Source organism: Spea bombifrons, chromosome 3 (genome assembly GCF_027358695.1).
Source record: "Spea bombifrons isolate aSpeBom1 chromosome 3, aSpeBom1.2.pri, whole genome shotgun sequence".
In the NCBI taxonomy this organism is placed as follows: domain Eukaryota; kingdom Metazoa; phylum Chordata; class Amphibia; order Anura; family Pelobatidae; genus Spea; species Spea bombifrons.
Genome location: NC_071089.1, coordinates 117,547,809 through 117,559,041, shown reverse-complemented (window position 1 = coordinate 117,559,041; position 11,233 = coordinate 117,547,809).

Below are 11,233 nucleotides of genomic sequence, written 5' to 3'. Positions count from 1 at the left end.
GAGATGCAGGGTGTATGTTTAGCATCGTTTCGGACCGGTGTTCGGGGTCGCAAAGTGGTTTACAAAGAGGTGACGCTCTAAGCATTCGATACGGCTGGGGATGCGTTTTGGAGTTTACCAAACCCAGTATTTACTGATAATTAATACAAAAGTCGAGGTGAATATGGAAATTGAATCTGATTGGGCACATGAGTGTAAGACCCCAGAGGGTTAATTGTGTAGCCATACCTGTGGATTTTTTTTTTATTTTTTTTTAGCTGATAAATTTGAATTTTCTTTTCCTGGCTAGACATGAAATCAACAAACTCTGACCCTATTCATTAATTCCTTTCCACATGGTCAGCTTTGTGCTAAATTCACCGAGCCATGTGGGGGAAAAAATTTGTGAGCCTCAAGTTTCCCATTACTCTCAGCCAGAGAAAGGCCAAACAAAGCCTAATCTTAAACATGGGCTGAGGGGAGGAAACAAAAGGACCCTTATTATGTTTGGCACCCAGGGATCAGAACGTTCTTCTCCCCCCTCGCTGATTCTCCCGGGGGTTGTATGTGTAGGTAACCCACTATGGGCCGTGGACAGAAAGTGTTATGCTGCACCTTAAAGTATTCCAGCTACGTTACGCTGAACAAAACTGTGGGTTTTATTCATTGAAGCAAATAAAATGTGGTCTGTTTAACTTGCGTTTTGATCTCAGCGCTGTCAGTCGTTTGATTCCAGGCAAGGGAAACTGCCATGTGGAATTCTGGCACACATAGGTTGTATATAAGACACAAATTAGGTGGAAAGTCATTAAGTGAAGCCTTCCAGATCTGCATGACTTCTACCGGTCATTCTGCCCTAACCCAAATATATGGATATATATATATATATATATAGATATATATATATATATAGATATATATATATATATATATATATATATATATATATATCAACCTGGAAATCTGCTTTTTAAATTGATTTAGACGATGTGCCCCAATCGCTCAAAACCAGTGTCTGCTGAACTGTTGTAATCGGGTTAAGGTTAAGCACAAGCTTTTCTATTGTCGCCTTTGCAGTAGGGTGACCTGATATCCTTTTTTAACTAGGGGTCCCCCGTTTTATTTTCTTGTAACATTCTCTGATGATTTTATCTATTTGGCCTTTTAGGAGGATTTTTTTTTTTTTTTAATTGAATATTTTTTTTACTGAAATTACTATTTTTTCTTTTTTTGTTTGCGTGTTTCATACACATTGCAGATCTTTTAAATTGTTTACATATATATGCATAATTACAACAAGCCAGTGTATGATGATTTGAGGTTAAGGCATTTTAATCTCCTTCTCACAGACTGGTTTTACGTTTACAAATCCTTTGTTTTTCGGACCGCCGTAACCTATAATACGATGGATGTCTTAATAAAGTATTTCACAGGATTTTCACCATGGTTGCTGTTTAAATCAAGGGATGTTTTCGTTTCATTATTTTGTCACCCCTCTGGGTAACATTGGGTTAACATTCACCCTCACACAGCCTTATGCCATTCATCGAGGCTATTAGGTTCTTTGGAATATTCAATCAGTCCCAATGTATTCGATCTGCCGGTGTCCACAAGGCGCCCGATGCTCGTCTAGCTTGCTGTTTTGTTACAGAAGATGGATATCCAACCTTTTAGGATATTTTAGGGGGATTAATAGATTACAATGGGGTCTGGTGAAACCACCGGGGGGGGCTGCATATGTCTGGCTTTAACTTAAAACATGACTTATAGGTAGCGGAATGATTCATTCATCATACTTACCGGATTAATCAGCGCAGCGAGTTTAGAGGGCGACTGTTTATTCGATTATCTATTACAGACGTAACAAAGACCATCAATTGTGTTTCAGAGCTCTTCATCCGCCTTAGACGTGGCCAGGGGAATTCATGCACATTTCTGTTTGTTTCCCATGACCCCCCCCCAGTACAGACGGTATTGGGAGTCCTACGGTCTTTCCGAGCAGGAAGTTGTAAGCCGCTTCCTGGACTCTCCCTGCGTTTTTAGTAGTCTGCGCATGAGCCCGCAGTGTTCCCTCTGTGTCCCTTTGCCTCATTTCATTTAATGCCGACCTTGTGTATATCCCATATTGGAGGCAGGGTCCCCAGATTAACCCTTTAATGACACAGCCTGTACATGTACGGGCTCAAAATGCACTGTTTTCAATGGGTTTAGGGACTGCCCATTGTCCTTAAGGTGTTAAAACAGTAGGACATAAAGAATGAAAAGACCCTAAAACTGCCCCAGTGGTAATACATGTATCTGTGCATGTAGCCGTTTCCCCAAATATTACATTTTACGTTAAACTATATCAACCTACATAACTGTTACAGAGTAACGGTAAATGTTTGCAATTTCAATAAATTGCGTCAGAATGACAGCCGTGTTAACGCATCGATGTCATACGTTACAGACTGTGCCCTGGAGTATGCGGGCCGTATCCACTAAATGACTCACGCACACAACATACATGAAGGCAGCGCTTTTACATGTCCCTAACCAGCACAGATAAACGTGTCTCCTGTAAACATGGCGGCTGCCTTATCCATCCAGGTATATCGACAGGCTACCTGCAGGAGATTCTATACGATAATGTGACCTCGTACACGCGGTACATCCAACACGCACACAAACACACACACACACAAACACACACACACACACACAAACACACACAGATACTGTTTGAGGGGCAACCATGAAAAGATGTCATTTTATTTATCCCTTATTTAAGGTGGAAGTCTCATGGGGGGGAAAAAAACATTTCGACAGGCGTCATGTACGGTGCCGGCACTGACAAAAAACCCGGTCTGATTTCAGTCCTTTATCTGCAGACCTGGATATTGTCAGATGTGATGTTTTGGGTGACGCTTCCGGCTCAAACTCCGTACTGAGTCGAAATGTTAGAAAAAAACCCCCCCCAATAGTTCAGACTTTCCACGTTTAGGGTCCTGGTGCGAGCTCATAGTCACTCGACTCCGATGATTGGGAAACCGAGTGATACGATGATGATGATGAACTCTCTTCAGGATCCGGCTGAGTAGGGAATAGGTCCTCGTATCTTGGAGGTGGCTCCCAAGGGTAACGCTCGTCGATGTTTTGTACGATCGGCCACCACGGTCTTGGAGGCGGCTCAAAAGGGTAAAACTCGTCAATGTCTTGTACGGTCGGCCCCCATGGCCTTGGAACGTTGTGTTCATTTTCCCCGCCGCGACGGCCGGAATCATGGTCACCCCTTTCAAAAAGGAGGCTGTCGTAGGAAGGAGGATCCCTGCTCATTGACCAATCAGGTCCTGGAACCGGCTGATATCCGGAGTCTTCTGGGTCCTCCTCAGAGTCGCCGTCCCGACGGATTCCGCTCACACAGACAGCCAGCCAGAAACACAAACCGATTGCGACTGCGGTTATCTGCACTAAGCGAGCTGCACAGAGTTTAGGGGGTTTGTCTGTGTTGGATGCCGGTTTGCAGGCTGGAACCACAAGTCCTGGGATAAAAACCAGTACCACGCAAACCAGTAACAGCATCCCGAGTATCAGGAACTGCGCAAGCTGCCGGCTTTTCCCGCAGAGGAAGCTGCTATCTGGATCCGTCGGGTCTCCTTCTAATTCCCTCCTTCTCTCTCGTTGGGCAGTAAACTCCGCCATCATTAAACATGCCAGCCCTAACCCGGCAAGTACCGGGCCCGTCACCTTGTAGGCGATACAGCTGTCGGACTGGCATGTCGCGAACCCATAGACAGAAAGTAGAGATCCGCCGCATAAGAGCGCCCAGCCAAACACAAACAGCGCGAATGTTATTCTGCTGCTTGTGCGAGGGCCAGGAGTGCCGAAGCAAGTGCGCTCCATGATGGCTGAAACGTGTATCTGTCGGGTGTCAGTCAAAGATGTTCAGGTGCAGAGACTCGCGCCTATGTGCCGGGTATTCCGTCACACGAATGAAGGCCTTTTACTCTCTGCCTATTTTGTCTTTTCAAAGTCAATAGAAATCGCGATTTCGCTGCCTGTCGTGGACAGGTAACTGTTATGCTCAGTACTGCTACTGCTCACAATCTGAAACAACCACAGTGTCTGGATGTGCTTTTACAGAACATCACAGCATTGTGACATCACAGCACTATGACATCACAGTCAGGGCAGGCTGTACCACAGTGCAAGGGCCATAGGGGTGTTCTGCCCTGGTTCCAAATATCCTCAGGGTCAATACACAGCTGCCTCTTTCACAAATGACAGTGTTTTATTCCACATGAATCAACCTCTCCCCTTCCTTACATGAAGTGGTTTGTTCCACACAGACTTTCTGCAGTGTTAAGAAGTAAGGGCTAATGATGGGAAGTTCGAATCAGTAAAGTGAATCGGATCATTTCTAGTCGTTCATTGAAATGATCCGATTCATGATCCGAATCTTCGGATCACTCAGTGTGACTCACAGGAGTTACTGTTTCCCAGTCCCTCCCTGCAGTCACACTGACGATTGGCCCCGCCCCTTTCATTAGAGTCTATGAACCCTCCTGCCTGCCTGCCTGCCTGCCTACTCTGGTGATGTCACTGAAGGCAGAGAGTCATTCAGAGAATATCACTGACACCATACTTTTATAAATAAATACAGGGTTAATCTTCACTGCCCCCAGGATTTAGATTCCCCTGAGTTTGCCCCCCTTTACCTCTAACTGCACCTTAAGTTAACTTTATTAAATTAAATTAACCCTCTTAAATTAAACTCAGGACAAATAGTAGAATCTATTCAGCAGGTTTCTTCGTTAGTTTTTGCAGATGAGTAAAAGATTTATTTTTTTTAAATCACCATATTTTATCATTTTTTATAGTAAAATAGATGATATGATAAAAATAATGGTTTCTAAAGAAAGCCCTGTGTATCCTGAAAAAAAACAATATATAATGAGAAAGAAGAAAATCACAGCTAAACAGCAACACTGAAAAATGTTAAAAGAGACATTGTCCCAAAGTGTACTACGAGTAAGAAACGGTCATGTCATTAAGGGGTTAATAGATGACAATGTTGAGGATACGTGGACAGGAGAAGAAACCCTGTTTACACTTAATAAAAGACAATTAACCCATGAAGGACCAGACTATTTTTTATTTTTGTTACCCTTTATAACCAAGGAAGTTTTGACACTTTGGAGGTCCCTGCGGACTTGCATAGATTTATCCCCTCAATCCCAGATACCTGTTGGCGCTGTGGGGCCAGTGGGGGCACCCTGTTCCATTTGTGGTGGTCGTGCCCCACGCTCCAGATTTTTTGGCGCACTGTTTGGGAGGTTTTGGAGGTGGTCTGCGCTCCTGATATTCAGTTCACGCCTGAGACGATGCTTCTGCACATGAATCCCCTCCCCCATGCAGCTTATAAACGTTCCCTAACGATACGCTTACTCAATGCCGCAAAATCCTTCATCCCAAGATATTGGAAATCTCACAACCCCCCCCCTTCTACAGACTTGGCTCCTACAGGGTATGTTTATAGCTCAAATGGAGGACCTAATCTGGTCCGCCAGAGGTAAGGGTCATCAGAACGACCTCCGTTGGTTTTGGTGGCATACGTTTGTTGCGTCGCCTGACTTCAGGCGTATATTCGGGACTCCTGACGGCTCCCCTTAGATGACACGTTCTCTCCTTTTATGGTTATTGGTTTTTTCCCTTTTTTTTTTTTCCTTCTTTTTTTTGTGTGTGACGGACTTGTACCCCTGGCTCTTTATACATTCTACGTTACACATTATACGTTATATTGCCACGCACATGCATTCACAATATATGTCATATAATGGCATGGTACACACGCCTTTGTTTATCATTTGTTTCAACTCCTTGTTACTACTCAGACATGCGCCGACGGTGCCTTTCCCTGTGGATACTTTTGTCTGTTTGTTTTCCAATTGCTGTTGATGGAGATTTTCTGTTTTTCTTCTTTATCTCCGTGATACGATAATCATATCCTCGACTCATGAGCTGTTCGATATCAACTGTTTTCCGTGACCCCGCCGTTGGCGGCCTACGGTGCTGCTGCTCTTCCGTTTGCCCCATGTAATGCTTGTACTATGACATCGTGATACATTGTAACATTTGTATTTGCATTGTATGTACTCTTGATATTGTGTACTTTTTATTCGCTGTATCAATAAACGGAGAATTGATAAAAATAAATAAATACACACAATACACACAGGTACTAACACGTCACAATGTTTCCAGACTTCACAAACACACTAGAGTGTAGAACTGCAACAACCAATCGATAAAATCCATGATAATCGATAATAAAAATCGAATTTTGTTATGTATTAGTTGAATCGATTTTATCGAATATAAAATGAGTGGTTTTTCAGAGCAAATGCTCTGAAAAAAACAGAGGTGGGTAAGGCATTTCGGGGGCACAGTGGCATATAGGGGGTATAAGGCATATTTTGTGGGGCAGAGTGGCATATCTGGGGGTATAAGGCATATCAGAGGGCACCGTGGCATATCAGGGGACCAGAGTGGCATATCTGGGGTATAAGGCATATCAGAGGGCACTATGGCATATATGGGGTATAAGGGATATCTGGGGGCGCAGAGGGATATATCTGGGGTTATTAGGCAAATCAGGGGGTATAAGGCATATAGGGGATATAAGGCATATCTGGGGGTATAAGGCATACAGGGGGTATAAGTGGGAGGCAATGCAGCAAGCCTGGGCTCAGATGTGCATAACAGAGGGGGCAGGTTGGGAAATAAAAATAAGTTTTTTTTTATTCTGCTGTTTGTTTTTAACATTCAGTTATTTTAAAAAAAATAAAAATTGACATTTATTTTTTATCCGATGAATCCCAAAAAATAATCAGCCAACTAATCGATTATGAAAATAATCGTTAGTTACAGCCCTAATTGCGTGAGGCGATCAGTAGTCACAAGTTGTTACGATCGGTTTGGATAAAACTTGTTTTGATTAAAATTCCATCTTCTTGCACAATTTTATTGCGACAGATGTTTTGTTTACAATGTTTTAAAATCTATAAAGTTTATTAGCTGGATGTTAATTTATGTCTAAAGGCAAACGATACTCAGGTTACTGGTCGGCTGGTATTATGGACCTTATGGGGGTGTTTAGCGGGGGAGGGGCGGTCAGCAGGCCTTTATTTTTAATTCTTTCTTTGCGCTTTCTTTTGCCACCAACATTTCTCCCTCTATCACTCTCTGGGCTTGGTTCTCAAAGGTTGAAGTAATGTTGAGTCAACCGAGTTGCTAAAACCGAGCAATTCTCCTGTTCACGAATTTCATCACAGTTTACATCAACTTGACTTGCCTACTGCTCACTCCCAGCAAGTTGCTCTTTTGCCAATGTTTGGCACCACAGCTGAATTACTAGAATTGGACAAAATGAACCCAGAACTCCATTTACCCCAAATAAAACTTAATGGGGGGAGGGGAGATGTGATAGAAACATTTAAATAGTTAAAGGGATTTAACAAAGTACAGAAAGGAAGTTTATTCCCAATGAGGATAAATGTTAGAACAAGAGGCCATAATCCAAAAATACACGGTCAGAGGCTAAGATGGAATGTAAGGAAGTTTTATGTTACTAGAAGGTAGTAGATAAATGTAATATCTCCCAGCAGATGTGGTAGAGGGTAATACAGTGAGGGTATTAAACATGCATGGGATAGACATACGGCTCCTGAATCTAAGACGAGACCAACGACTGATTAAGGTTTCAGTCTTTACAGCAAGAAAAATTGGGCAACTAGACGGGGGCCGGATGGTTATCATCTGCCGTCTATATGTTTCTATGACTATTGACACTCAACTAAGAGACTGGGTAAACAGACTAAGCCACTCACTCACACTCACCTGTTGACTTGGCCTAACTTGATGACAATGTCTAACTCAGCAGGACTTTCTACCAACAGACAACATGGCTTAGTAGAGCGATTTCAAGATGTCGGTGAATTACTCTTGTACTTTGAAGGACAACTTGCCTTGACAACCGGCTTTGGTGGACTCCTCTTCGCCATGAACTACACTTTCCCCCTTTTTTAACAAGCTTCTCAATGTAAAGATTTTACACCAAGGTCAGCCGTAACTCCCTTTTGATTCATAATGTCTATCGCCATTGAATGTTCAGGTTCTCTCAATAATAACCTTGTTGGTCACCATTTTTCCGGTGACAATATGACTACTTCTGCCGTAGGTTAAGATAAGATGGCGTCTTCAGCTGAAGGCGATACCATTTATTGGTCCAATGCATAAAAAGATGGAGTCACGTGAACCTCCAGGACCTCAAATATCTTTTATTGAGATAGAATGAAGAAGAAAACTCTCAGGTTCTAAAAGCTGAAGTGACGGCATCTTTTTTTCTATGTTAACCCAATAAAAAGTACCACCTTCAACTAAAGACGCCATCATCCCAATGTGGCTACATCCATGTTCATTGTCCTTAATGGGAATTAGTGGAGACCGGGACACGTGAAGCCTTTGTGAAGAGAGTCTCAGGATCTAGAGGCCTCCTGCTGTCTGGTCTTTCAGGACCTTTGGTCCAATCTTCATTTGGAGATCAGGTCTTGACATGAAGCCTACATTCCACCCATCCATCCTTCCCAGTTCTCCAGCCACCTCACCAATTATCCAGTCGAACCATGACCATCATCTAAGAACATGTGAAAGGAGTCTTAAACAGAACCCTATCAGCACAACGAGGTTGTCCCACCCAGCCTGACATCCCGAGATAGTTCCTAAAACAGAAGACGGAAAAGCTTGGAGATGTAGAGTCGAGAGGGTGCAGTGTCGGCAGCCTTGGCGGTGCCATAAAAAGTAGTTTGCGTAGGAAGCTATTTATTCGATGCACCATTATTTATTTTTTTTGCAGAATAAGGCGTTCTCACTTTACCCCAATCGCATTTTAATCAAACCGTCTAAATCTTAGAAAGAAAAGGAAAAAAAAAAAAAAAGAGGTTAACCACAAACCCCTCGTACGGAAGCCGTTCGACAGCCCCCCCCCTCCACAAGCACCTTCGTTAAGTTACATTAGGGCCAAAGGGTCGCCAAATTTCTCTAACAAAAAAAAAAGTCTTGGGTTTAATAGATAGTAAAGTATTTGAACGTTCTAATTGTCTTACATCATTGATTTTACATCAGCAATAAAATTCTGCAACATAAACTTTCAGAGAAAATTGTTATCTGGACTCCTGGGGGGGGGGAGGGGGAAGAAGAGAGGACAAAAGGTGGAATTCGCAATCATTTTGTTTTCTTGCTGGCGCTTTATGGTTGTCCTGACCTTGGTTTGTTAAGAAAAAGAAAATTAACATAAAACAAAAATGTAGGACGCCGTCATTTCTAATGAAATAATTACCAACGTAAACGCCTTGTAAAATCATCAGGTTTATTTCTGAAGACATCGTAAAACGAGACGTTAACTCGCAAAACGAGAGCGGTTTTATTTTCCTATTATAAACTAATGATTATGTTTTCATAATTAGCCCTATATTTTATTTGCAAATCCGGGTAATTTTAATTAAGTGTTCTGTTAAATGCTTGTATAGAGAATTTCACTTTCCTCCCAGTTCTAACATATAGAATTTTGTTTCAAAATGTGTTATTTTTGCTACTTTATTTGTTTTTTTGGTTTATTTCCCATAGCAAATTGATAGAGAGAAATGAGATCATCCAAAACTAAAAAGGGGATTAAAAAATAAAAACATTTACATATTCTGCTTTTCTATATACTAAATATCCTGTATTTAAAGCCAATTCTTAGCTAATTATACATAAATCACAATGGAGCAATTAAGAGTGGGTTCAGCCCTACGGTTTCTGGCACCCCTAGGCAGACCGAGTCTCTCTATTGCCCCCTCCTGCATGAATGTGATGGCGCTACCCCATACATGCCTAATGCCCCAGGCATCTGCCTGCTTTTGCCACCATGGTAAGACTAGCCCCGATTATGCGATGGCAGCCAGAAGAACCCATGATGGAAAAACTTTATGGGGTCTCGCTGTGGCTCTTGTTGCCTCCCACTTGCCTAGGGTGGCCACGTCCGCCATATTGTCCATCTCTCATGTGCGTAAAGCTACCATAAAGAATGAATAAGGAAGTGTCAGGGAGCTGTATATTGTATAACCAACAGATTGGTTTGCTGCAGGAAGAGTTAATACCACAGAAGAAGCTCATTAGGCTGCCCGACCTAACCTTTTACTCTTCCGGAGTCCGTTACGGTGACCTTTTTGCCATAATGGTTAATATATCAGGAGTCCTCGGCCCCAGGAAGCTGGTCGGAAGCTGGTGCTGGAGGACATTGCCCACCAGACCACCACAGAGGGTCTCTCGGCATGTAAGAGGAGAGCTCAGACCAGGAGGCCGGGAGCTGCGCATGAGCGGAAGGGTTTCACTTCATCCCTGAAGATGTGTCATGTCTTTGGGGTTTATTAACCGAGTTGGCAGGAGAGCTGCAGTTTCATCTCCCTGAGGTTACGACACATTACGAAGGTCCAAGCCCACAGAGCTTCTGCTGCTGGAAGAGCTTGGCTGGTCCTGTATGGCAGATGGTTAGACCAATGAGATTGCCTGAATGTCTCCTTGCACATTGACTTATACATTATACAGGGCCAGCTCAGCCCTCATTCCAGAGAATGATTATTATCCCATCAGACATTATGTTTAAAAAAGTGAAGTTTATCTTTTACTTAAATGGCAGATATTACAACATTAAATATAATAAGAAAAAGCACAAAACTCAATCTCAACTAGAAACGGAATGTAGAAAGACACAATCCTGCCCCAAAAAGCCATAACGTGTAGATCTAAAATACCATTCAAACCTCTTGGGAGAGGAAAAAGCATATATACAGCTATGTACAAACACAGCGGGGTCCGTGCCAAAGACAGGAGCCTCTCCGCTGGGATACTCACAGATCCCATTTCTTTTATTAAAAAAACATTTTTAATTATAAAAAATCTAAATTTCCATCCAAAAATACATACTATTTGCTCTTTATCAGAGTCAGGTTGTGTTTCTAAATTTTCTTTTAGTTACGCTATTGTTCAAAAGTTTGGGGTCACTCGGCTGTTTTCATGGAAAACAAGGACATTTCTGCCTGTAACATAATTACAAAAAGGGTTTCTAACCATCAATTATTATCCTTTTAAACTTAAACTTGGATCAGCGAATACAACGTGCCATTGGAGCACAGGAGTGATGGGAGTGATAAAGGGCCATTGGAACACAGGAGTG